Genomic DNA, 12716 nt, shown 5'->3' with positions numbered 1-12716 from the left:
GTGGGGGGCGGATCTTAAGCCATTGGGCCCTGCACATTCTCTTCCATCCAGTGATTGTCCATGGGTTGTCTGGTGCTGTCCGGATGGGAGCTGGTCCTGGGCACGGGGGCATCCTCTCCCTATTGGAAGAGAGAGAGACTTACAAGGGTAGGACCCAGCAGCTGCAGCTACAAAGTATAGCCCAGGAGCTTGTCCCTGCCTGGAGAGGATGGCTTTTATGAGACCTGAATGTGTAGAGGGACAGCCCTCGTGGCAGTTCTGAGAGCTCCAAATGTCATGCCAGCATCTAGATAGTGTCCAACCACACTTTAATTATCACAATAACATTGTTGGCAATTTTCATCCTACAGATTCTACCACTAGTGCCATGAACATCCCATGAAGCCTTATTATATGGCACGTTAAGCTGGTTTTCTTCCAGCTATTAATGGGTAGGATTTCTATAGGGGATTGGGGGGTGGGATATGGAGATATGAAAGGAAGGACATAAAGAAAAAGTGAGACACTTTCGAAAGACCAAACAATAGCCCAGTTTGAAAAAGAGCATCGGGCCTGTGTTACAAGGGCTGTGATATATCAGGGTAGAAGAACTAGGCTTGGGAGGACAGTGATTTCTAATGATTTCTAACCAATCAGAAGCTGGATACAGTATTCTTGTATGCCTGACTTTACAAAATTGTTAGCCTTGTCTAAATTAATTATATGCCACATATTTGTATTTATTTTTTATTTAGAATCATTAAAATTAGTTCTCTTTTGAGAGTTTCTTCAGATTTCTTAAGAAAACTGGACTTTTAAAAAAGATTTAGGGGGCTTCCCTGGTGGTGCAGTGGTTGAGAGTCCGCCTGCTGATGCAGGGGACACGGGTTCGTGCCGCGGTCCGGGAAGATCCCACATGCCTCAGAGCGGCTGGGCCCGTGAGCCATGGCCGCTGAGCCTGAGCGTCCGGAGCCTGTGCTCCACAACGGGAGAGGCCACAACAGTGAGAGGCCCGCGTACCGCAAAAAAAAAAAAAAGATTTAGGGTCCCTGCCATCAGACCTTGCTGGTTTGAATACACTCAATGTTCTAGGTGTCTATAAACAGTCTTTTGCTTTACTCTCTGCTCTTTTATCTTTCCCTTAAAAGCCTGACTTAACCCAGTCAATTGTTTGTGTCTCCTGATACAGGGAGACGTTATGAACATGTTTAACTACCTCATCACCTTCTGTTATGAAAGCCTGCCCCGTCCCCATTTGCTTCCTGCATTTGGAGAATTTTGTTGTCCTTTTCTTGCCCTACATTCCTGAGCTCGCCTCCGCACAGTGATACTGTCTGTTTTTGTTTTGTTTTGTTTTTTAAATAAGGATCCACTTTGGGATCTGATCAGATCATGCTTTTTATGTTTTCCCCATTTTTCCTTCAAGTTTCCATGGAAGTTCCTTCCTAAGGAACAGGTACTTAATTATCAATTTGGAAATGTCTTTTTCTGAGCTGTTTTCCTTACTCATTGACTATTGATTCTCATTTTTTTTTTTTTTTTTTTTTGCGGTACGCGGGCCTCTCACTGTTGTGGCCTCTCCCGTTACGGAGCACAGTCTCCGGACGCGCAGACTCAGCAGCCATGGCTCACGGGCCCAGCCGCTCCGTGGCATGTGGGATCTTCCCAGACTGGGGCACGAACCCGTGTCCCCTGCATCGGCAGGCAGACTCTCAACCACTGCACCACCAGGGAAGCCCCTCTCATCATTTTTTTTTTCCTGAAGTTAAAAACAAGGGAAAGCTTCATTTTCCATTATCATTTGCTCTCCTGGAATTTTCACATGGACAAGTCTCATAATGGGTCGTGTTTGGTTTCTTAGCTCCACCTTAATGGACTTACCTTATGGAATCTCATTCTTCCTGAAGGTCAGCTTCTGTCAGGAGGAGCGTCAGACACTAAAACCAAGAGCAGATAGAGCCTGAGCACTTCCCTGGAGCTGACACTCCTTGTTCAATTCTTTATCACTCAGCCAAAGACATATACCTGAATAAGGGCCGAAAAGTTTACAGGACACTTTCACATACCTCATTTTATTTAACCTCTCACAGTAACCCTGAGGTAAGCTGGGCAATGTTCATAATTCCTCTTTTACAAATGAAGAAACTGTGGATCAGAGTTAAACTGTGGATTAACTGATTCAGTCAAGATCATAGAGCTGGTAAATGGGACTAGGACCTGAATATTAGCCTTCCCACTCCATCCAATTTCTAAATTTAATGGTGTTGTGGGGAAGACCTCAAGAATGAACTTTACAAACGCTCTTCAGATGTTTCCTCTCTACCCATTCTATTGACTGGCAACTTGAAGACTAGATTTGCCCAAACATATACGGGGACATCTGCTTTGGGTTCACTCCATAGAGTGGGATTGTGTGTCCTACACTGTGTAGGCCAGAGCAGAAACATGAGCAGCTGCTCTGTGGCCTGTGATGTTACCAGGGAGTCCTGGACCAACGCTGTGGGCAATCTAAGACTCCTCCAGAGGCTGCGTGAGGGCTGAGAGTATAACTCTTCCTTAGGTTGAGCACAGAAATTCTCCTGCTTTAGTTTCAAGGTACAGATTCCCATTCAAGTTTCCTCAAGGAGAAAAGAAAAAAGAAAATGGTGTGTGTGAGGGGAGTGGTGGGTAGGGAAGCAGAATATGAGGTGTTCTCCTAAATTGAAACTGAAACTGACCTTTTGAAAAATGACCAGGTGAACTATTTTCCCTGCTTCTCAAGAGCTGCGAAATCTTACTCATGGTGGCTCTGCTTCTCAATGTGTCAGCTCTGTTCTCTACTTTACCAGTATCTTCCTGCTGACTTCAGCTTTCATCTGGTCCCCCATGGTCAGCCCAGGCCTGAGCCTACCTCCTAGCACAGGGCCTTTCAGCTCTGCTTACTGACTCAGGCTCTGTTTCCCAGGCCACGTTATTTTATTTTATTTTATTTTAATTAATTAATTAATTTCTGCCTGCATTGGGTCTTCGTTGCTGCGCGCGGGCTTTCTCTAGTTGCGGTGAGCACGGACTACTCTTCATTGCAGTGTGCGAGCTTCTCACTGCAGTAACTTCTCGTTGCGGAGCACGGGCTCTAGGTGCCTGGGCTTCAGTAGTTGTGGCATGCAGGCTCATTAGTTGTGGTGCTCGGGCTCTAGAGCGCAGGCTCAGTAGTTGTGGCGCACGGACTTAGTTGCTCTGCAGCATGTGGGATCTTCCTGGATCAGGACTCGAACCCATGTCCCCTGCATTGGCACGTGGATTCTTATCCACTGTGCCACCAGGGAAGTGCCCAGACCATGTTCTTGAGAGATTTGATTGGTTGAGTTCATTCATTCAAGCCGACCACACCAGTTGGACATTGTCCAGTGGCCCATCGAAGTTCTGCCCTTGGGACAGAAACTCAAGTTCAATCCGTTTAATTATGTGGTTTTTTTGTTTTGTTTTGTTTTGTTTTTGCGTGGGGGTGGGGATGAGGGGACTATTAAGAATAGAAAAGCCAGGGAGGGGGAAAGGTAAGATGGGACGAAGTGAGAGAGTGACATGGATTTACATATACTACCAAATGTAACATAGATAGCTGGTGGGAAGCAGCTGCATAGCACAGAGAGATCAGCTCGGTGCTTTGTGACCACCTAGAGGGGTGGGATAGGGAGGGTGGGAGGCAGATGCAAGAGGGAGGGGATATGGGGATATATGTATATGTACAGCTGATTCACTTTGTTATAAAGCAGAAACTAACACACCGTTGTAATGCAATTATACTCCAATAAGATGTTAAAAAGAAAAGAAAGAAAAGAAAAACCTACTGGCACAAAAGATTCCCTTAGATGGAGATGTGAGTTGGTGAGAGATAGCTAGCAACTCTAGTTCAGTGCCCCCAAAGTAATATCTCCCTCACCGTGTTTAGGCAATATTTATTACCATGGAAGGAAACATGGTGGGACATTCATCTAATAAATATTCTAGGGACTTCTGGTCCTGTGTGCACAGGACTGTGCTAGGCATGGGACAGATATTTCAAAATTAGGGGTTAAGGGGAAGACAGAGACAACTTCCTGATGACTTAGACTTCCCTTCTCACCCACATAGAGGGAAAAAAAAACTGGGTACACGATAGCCAATAGTAAGAGCATAGGTAACATAAACTTTTATAGGTTTTGGGGGCCTCTACTTATCATTTACATTTTTCTGTAGGAAAATGCTGAGTTCTCATGGCTTGCATCAAAAAGAAAAACATGCTTCTTTTTTATTTTATTTTTAATTTATATTTTATTGAAGTATAGTCGATTTATAATGTATTCGTTTCAGGTGCACAGCACAGTGATTCAGTTTATATATATATATATATATATATATATATATATATATATATATAAAGCCATGTATATATGGCTTCTCATACGCTAAAAGTTTATAAATTATTGATGGAGCACAATCCACTTGTGATCTTTGGGGTGGAGTCAAGGTGGTTCTTCATCTACTGTTAATTAAATAAATGGTCAGTACTCAGTGGAGGGGTGATGAGAGTCTCAGAGAGCCCCATGCCACAAGAGCAACACGATGGACTGAGCTTGGTGTGTAAAAACACATGAGCAAAAACTGTGGGCTTTTGAGAACATTTATAAATAGATAAAATATTACCTTAGGGGCTTCCCTGGTGGCACAGTGGTTGAGAGTCCGCCTGCCGATGCAGGGGACACAGGTTCGTGCCCTGGTCCGGGAAGATCCCACATGCCGTGGAGCGGCTGGGCCCGTGAGCCATGGCCGCTGAGTCTGTGCGTCTGGAGCCTGTGCTCCGCAACGGGAGAGGCCACAACAGTGAGAGGCCCGCGTACTGCAAAAAAAAAAAAAAAAAAAAAAAAAAAAAAAAAAATATATATATATATATATATATATATATATATATATTACCTTATTTCTCTGAATAGTACCTCTGTATGTAAACATATTTTTACATTTACCAACTCATTTTTGTTTTGAACCTTATGACCATCCTGAGAGATAACTGCCATTAACCCCATCTTACAAAGGAGGAAACTGGAAATTGACTTGTCAATCCATGAATGGGTTACAGAGTCTAGCACCACCCTCACCCCAGCACCACGGCATCTCCCATATTCTCCCATGCTTCTACTCATTCCCTGTTCCACCTTATGGAAATCATATAGAAGTTAAACAATTTTAGCCCTGATCTATATTAAATTTATACTGATTTTTTTCCTGGCAGGTAATTAGTATAAACTTTACTTTCCCAGAAAAGCAGAATGTTTTCAATAGACAATGATAAAAAGTTATTGAAATATTCCCATTGTATTGCTTTTAGTCTAAGAGTGGAAGATTAATAATCAACATGAACTTATTTTAAGTGATTATTAAATAACTTATCTTAAAATTTTTTTAAGTTTCTTCCAGTCTTTTTATTTATTCCTTATACTTCTGCTCTTTAGGAGTCAGTGTATTACAGCAAAAAGAAGATGGGACCTAGATATCACCTGGTCTGTTCACTCCTTGTGTCTCTGGGGCACTGGTCAAATGGTCATACCTCAGTTTCTCTGGATTTAAAATGCTTCAGAAAAAGCTCTTGTGAAGATCAGATGCCAAATTAGACTGAGAATCTTTAGAGCATTGCATCAGGATTTTTTTTTCTTTTTTTTTTTAAGGCACTGTTTTATTATTTAGAATCTTGTCAATTTGCATCAACAAAACATGTCTTTGTGTTTTCACAAATAAAAGGGCAAAATCAAAGTGAATACGATCTGTAGATTGTTAGTTTATATTAACTGAACAACAATAACAGAAAAAACCCCAAAGCTTTTAAGAACCCAAAATATCTTGTTCTTTCACTAAGGCATTATATCCTTAATCTTTGTTCAGGTGTAATATATATATATTTTTTACATCTTTATTGGAGTATAATTGCTTTACAGTGGTGTGTTAGTTTCTGCTTTAAAACAAAGTGAATCAGTTATACATATACATATGTTCCCATGTCTCTTCCCTCTTACGTCTCCCTCCCTCCCACCCTCCCTATCCCATCCCTCTAGGTGGTCACAAAGCACCGAGCAGATCTCCCTGTGCTATGTGGCTGCTTCCCACTAGCTATCTATTTTACGTTTGGCAGTGTATATATGTCCATGCCACTCTCTCACTTTGTCACAGCTTACCCTTCCCCCTCCCCATATCCTCCAGTCCATTCTCTAGTAGGTCTGTGTCTTTATTCCTGTCTTACCCCTAGGTTCTTCATGACATTTTTTTTTCTTAAATTCCATATATATGTGTTAGCATATGGTATTTGTCTTTCTCTTTCTGACTTACTTCACTCTGCATGACGGACTCTAGGTCCATCCACCTCATTACAAATAGCTCAATTTCATTTCTTTTTATGGCTGAGTAATATTCCATTGTATATATGTGCCACATCTTCTTTATCCATTCATCCGATGATGATGGACATTTAGATTGTTTCCATCTCCTGGCTACTGTAAGTAGAGCTGCAATGAACAATTTTGGTACATGACTTTTTTTGAATTATGGTTTTCTCAGGGTATATGCCCAGTAGTGGGATTGCTGGGTCATATGGTAGTTCTATTTGTAGTTTTTTAAGGAACCTCCATACTGTTCTCCATAGTGGCTGTACCAATTCACATTCCCACCAGCAGTGCAAGAGTGTTCCCTTTTCTCCACACCCTCTCCAGCATTTATTTCTAGATTTTTTGATGATGGCCATTCTGACTGCTGTGAGATGATATCTCATTGTAGTTTTGATTTGCATTTCTCTAATGATTAATGATGTTGAGCATTCTTTCATGTGTTTTTTTGGCAGTCTGTATATCTTCTTTGGAAAAATGTCTATTTAGGTCTTCTGCCCATTTTTGGATTGGGTTGTTTGTTTTTTTGTTATTGAGCTGCATGAGCTGCTTGTAAATTTTGGAGATTAATCCTTTGTCAGTTGCTTCATTTGCAAATATTTTCTCCCATTCTCAGGGTTGACTTTTGGTCTTGTTTATGGTTTCCTTTGCTGGGCAAAAGCTTTGAAGTTTCATTAGGTCCCATTTGTTTATTTTTCTTTTTATTTCCATTTCTCTAGGAGGTGAGTCAAAAAGGATCTTGCTGTGATTTATGTCATAGAGTGTTCTGCCTATGTTTTCCTCTAAGAGTTTGATAGTGTCTGGCCTTACATTTAGGTCTTTAATCCATTTTGAGCTTATTTTTGTGTATGGTGTTAGGGAGTGATCTAATCTCATACTTTTACAAGAACCTGTCCAGTTTTCCCAGCACCACTTATTGAAGAGGCTGTCCTTTCTCCACTGTACATTCCTGCCTCCTTTATCAAAGATAAGGTGACCATATGTGCGTGGGTTTATCTCTGGGCCTTCTATCTTGTTCCATTAATCTATATTTCTGTTTTTGTGCCAGTACCATACTGTCTTGATTACTGTAGCTTTGTAGTATAATCTGAAGTCAGGGAGCCTGATTCCTCCAGGTCCGTTTTTCGTTCTCAAGATTGCTTTGGCTCTTTGGGGTCTTCTGTGTTTCCATACAAATTGTGACACTTTTTGTTCTAGTTCTGTGAAAAATGCCAGTGGTAGTTTGATAGGGATTGCATTGAATCTGTAGATTGCTTTGGGTAGTAGAGTCATTTTCACAATGTTGATTCTTCCAATCCAAGAACATGGTATGTCTCTCCATCTGTTTGTATCATCTTTAATTTCTTTCATCAGTGTCTTATAATTTTCTGCATACAGGTCTTTTGTCTCCTTAGGTAGGTTTATTCCTAGATATTTTATTCTTTTTGTTGCAGTGGTAAATGGGAGTGTTTTCTTGATTTCACTTTCAGATTTTTCATCATTAGTGTATAGGAATGCCAGAGATTTCTGTGCGTTAATTTTGTATCCTGCTGCTTTACCAAATTCATTGATTAGCTCTAGTAGTTTTCTGGTAGCATCTTTAGGATTCTCTATGTAGAGTATCATGTCATCTGCAAACAGTGACAGCTTTACTTCTTCTTTTCTGATTTGGATTCCTTTTATTTCCTTTTCTTCTCTGATTGCTGTGGCTAAAACTTCCAAAACTATGTTGAATAAGAGTGGTGAGAGTGGGCAACCTTGTCTTGTTCCTGGTCTCAGTGGAAATGGTTTCAGTTTTTCACCATTGAGGATGATGATGGCTGTGGGTTTGTCATATATGGCCTTTATTATGTTGAGGAAAGTTCCCTCTATGCCTACTTTCTGCAGGTTTTTTTTTTTTATCATAAATGGGTGTTGAATTTTGTCGAAAGCTGTCTCTGCATCTATTGAGAAGATCCTATGGTTTTTCTCCTTCAATGTGTTAATATGGTATATCACATTGATTGATTTGCATATATTGAAGAATCCTTGCATTCTTGGAATAAACCCCACATGATCATGGTGTATGATCCTTTTAATGTGCTGTTGGATTCTGTTTCCTAGTATTTTGTTGAGGATTTTTGCATGTATGTTCATCAGTGATATTGGCCTGTAGTTTTCTTTCTTTGTGGCATCCTTGTCTGGTTTTGGTATTAGGGTGATGGTGGCCTCATAGAATGAGTTTGGGAGTGTTCCTCCCTCTGCTATATTTTGGAAGAGTTTGAGAAGGATAGGTGTTAGCTCTTCTCTAAATGTTTGATACAATTCGCCTGTGAAGCCACCTGGTCCTGGGCTTTTGTTTGTTGGAAGATTTTTAATCACAGTTTCAATTTCAGTGCTTGTGTTTGGTCTGTTCATATTTTCTATTTCTTCCTGATTCAGTCTTGGCATGTTGTGCATTTCTAAGAATTTGTCCATTTCTTCTAGGTTGTCCATTTTGTTGGCAAAGCGTTGCTTGTAGTAATCTCTCATGATCTTTTGTATTTCTGCAGTGTCACTTGTTACTTCTCCTTCTTCATTTCTAATTCTATTGATTTGAGTCTTCTCTCTTTTTTTCTTGATGTGTCTGGCGAATGGCTTATCAATTTTGTTTATCTTCTCAAAGAACCAGCTTTTAGTTTTATTGATCTTTGCTATCGTTTCCTTCATTTCTTTTTCATTTATTTCTGATCTGATCTTTATGATTTCTTTCCTTCTGCTAACTTTGGGTTTTTTTTGTTCTTCTTTCTCTAATTGCTTTAGGAGCAATGTTAGGTTGTTTATTCGAGATGTTTCCTGTTTCTTTTTTTTTTTTTTTTTTTTTTTTTTGCGGTACGCGGGCCTCTCACTGTGGTGGCCTCTCCCGCTGCGGAGCACAGGCTCCGGACGCGCAGGCCCAGCGGCCATGGCTCACGGGCCCAGCCGCTCCGCGGCATGTGGGATCTTCCCGGACCGGGGCACGAACCCGTGTCCCCTGCATCGGCAGGCGGACTCTCAACCACTGCGCCACCAGGGAAGCCCTCCTGTTTCTTAAGGTAGGATTGTATTGCTATAAACTTCCCTCTTAGAACTGCTTTCTCTGCATCCCATAGATTTTGGGTTGTCATGTCTCCATTGTCATTTGTTTCTAGGTATTTTTTGATTTCCTCTTTGCTTTCTTCAGTGATCACTTCATTATTAAGTTGTGCATTGTTTAGCCTCCATGTGTTTGTATTTTTTACAGATCTTTTCCTGTAATTGATATCTAGTCTCATAGCGTTGTGGTCGGATAAGATACTTGATACAACTCCAATTTTCTTAAATTTACCAAGGCTTGATTTGTGAGCCAAGATATGATCTATCCTGGAGAATGTTCCATGAGCACTTGAGAAAAATGTGTATTCTGTGGTTTTTGGATGGAATGTCCTATAAATATCAATTAAGTCCATCTTGTTTAATGTGTCATTTAAAGCTTGTGTTTCCTTATTTATTTTCATTTTGGATGATCTGTCCATTGGTGAAAGTGGGGTGTTAAAGTCCCCTAGTATTATTTTGTGTTACTGTTGATTTCCCCATTTATGGCTGTTAGCATTTGCCTTATGTATTGAGGTGCTCCTATGTTGGGTGCATAAATATTTACAATTGTTATATTTTCTTCTTGGATCGATCCCTTGATCATTATGTAGTGTCCTTCTTTGTCTCTTCTAATAGTCTTTATTTTAAAGTCTATTTTGTCTGATATGAGAATTGCTACTCCAGCTTTCTTTTGGTTTCCATTTGCATGGAATATCTTTTTCCATCCCCTCACTTTCAGTGTCTATGTGTCTCTAGGTCTGAAGTGGGTCTCTTGTAGACAGCATATATATGCGTCTTGTTTTTGTATGCGTTCAGCCAGTCTGTGTCTTTTGGTGGGAGCATTTAATCCATTTACATTTAAGGTAATTATCGATATGTATGTTCCTATTCTCATTTTCTTAATTGTTTTGGGTTTGTTATTGTAGGTCTTTTCCTTCTCTTGTGTTTCTTGCCTAGAGAAGATCCTTTCGCATTTGTTGTAAAGCTGGTTTCATGGTGCTGAAGTCTCTCTGCTTTACCTTGTCTGTAAATGTTTTAATTTCTCCATCAAATCTGAATGAGATCCTTGCTGGGTAGAGTAATCTTGGTTGTAGGTTTTTCTCCTTCATCACTTTAAATATGTCCTGCTAGTCCCTTCTGGCTTGCAGAGTTTCTGCTGAAAGATCAGCTGTTAACCTTATGGGGATTCCCTTGTGTGCTATTTGTTGTCTTTCCCTTGCTGCTTTTAGTATTTTTTCTTTGTATTTAATTTTGATAGTTTGATTAATATGTGTCTTGGCATGTTTCTCCTTGGATTTATCCTGTATGGGACTCTCTGTGCTTCCTGGACTTGACTAACTATTTCCTTTCCCATATTAGGGAAGTTTTCAACTATAATCTCTTCAAATATTTTCTCAGTCCCTTTCTTTTTCTCTTCTTCTTCTGGAACCCCTATAATTAGAATGTTGGTGCATTTAATGTTGTCCCAGAGGTCTCTGAGACTGTTCTCAGTTCTTTTCAATGTTTTCTCTTTATTCTGCTCTGCAGTGGTTATTTCCACTATTTTATCTTCCAGGTCACTTATCCATTCTTTTGCCTCAGTTATTCTGCTATTGATCCCTTCTAGAGTACTTTTAATTTCATTTATTGTGTTGTTCATTGTTGCTTGTTTCATCTTTAACTCTTCTAGGTCCTTGTTAAATGTTTCTTGCATTTTCTCTATTTCCAAGATTTTGGATCATCTTTACTATCATTACTCTGAATTCTTTTTCAGGTAGACTGCCTATTTCCTCTTCATTTGTTAGGTCTGGTGGGTTTTTATTTTGCTCCTTCATCTGCTGTGTGTTTTTCTGTCTTCTCATTTTGCTTATCTTACTGTGTTTGGGGTCTCCTTTTTGCAGGCGGCAGGTTCGTAGTTCCCGTTGTTTTTGGTGTCTGTCCCCATTGGCTAAGGTTGGTTCAATGGGTTGTGTAGGCTTCCTGGTGGAGGGGACTAGTGCCTGTGTTCTGGTGGATAAGGCTAGATCTTGTCTTTCTGGTGGGCAGGTCCACGTGTGGTGGTGTATTTGGGGGTGTCTGTGGACTTATTATGATTTTAGGCAGCCTCTCTGTTAATGGGTGGGGTTGTGTTCCTGTCCTGCTAGTTGTTTGGCATAGGGTGTCCAGCACTGTAGCTTGCTGGTCGTTGAGTGCAGCTGGGTGCTGGTGTTGAGATGGAGATCTCTGGGAGATTTTTGCCGTTTGATATTCCGTGGAGCTGGGAGGTGTCTTGTGGACCAGTGTCCTGAAGTTGGCTCTCCCACCTCAGAGGCACCGCACTGACTCCTGGCTGCAGCACCAAGAGCCTTTCATCCACATGGCTCAGAATAAAAGGGAGAAAAAGTAGAAAGAAAGAAAGAGGATAAAATAAAATAAAATAAAATAAAGTTATTAAAATAAAAACATAATTATTAAGAAAAAAAATTTTTAAGTAAAAAACAACAACAACAACAAAAAGGACGGATAGAACCCTAGGACAAATGGTGGAAGCAAAGCTATACAGACAAAATCTCACACAGAAGCATACACATACACACTCACAAAAAGAGGAAAAGGGGAAAAAATAATAATAAGTCTGCTCTCAAAGTCCACCTCCTCAATTTGGGATGATTCATTGTCTATTCAGGTATTCCACAGATGCAGGGTACATCAAGTTGATTGTGGAGATTTAATCCTCTGCTCCTGAGGCTGCTGGGAGAGATTTCTCTTTCTCTTTGTTCGCACAGCTCCGGTGGTTCAGCTTTGGATTTGGCCCTGCGTCTGCGTATAGGTCGATGGAGGGCGAATGTTCTTCGCTCAGGCAGGACGGGGTTAAAGGAGCCGCTGCTTCGGTGGCTCTGGCTCACTCAGGCCGGGGGGGGGGGGGGGAGGGAGGGGTACGGAGGCGGGGGGGGAGGGAGGGGTACGGAGGCGGGGGGGGAGGGAGGGGTACGGAGGCGGGGTGGGGGGGGAGGGAGGGGTACGGAGAAGGGGCGGGCCTGCGGCGTCAGAGGCCGGCGTGACGTTTCACCAGCCCGAGGCGCGCCGTGCGCTCTGCCGGGGAAGCCGTCCCTGGATTCCGGACCCCGGCAGTGGCGGGTTGCACAGGCTCCCCGGAAGAGAGGTGTGGCGAGTGACCTGTGCTCACACACAGGCCTCTTGGCGGCGGCAGCAGCAGCCCCAGCGTCCCACGCCCGTCTCTGGGGTCTGCGCTTTCACCCGCGGCTCGCGCCCGTCTCTGGAGCTCCTTTAAGCAGCGCTCTTAATGCCCTCTTCTCGCGCACCAGGAAACAAAGAGGT

This window comes from Mesoplodon mirus (genome assembly GCF_964341445.2).
Source record: "Mesoplodon mirus genome assembly, chromosome: 3".
Taxonomy (NCBI): Eukaryota; Metazoa; Chordata; class Mammalia; order Artiodactyla; family Ziphiidae; genus Mesoplodon; species Mesoplodon mirus.
Note: the sequence above shows the minus strand (reverse complement) of the source record.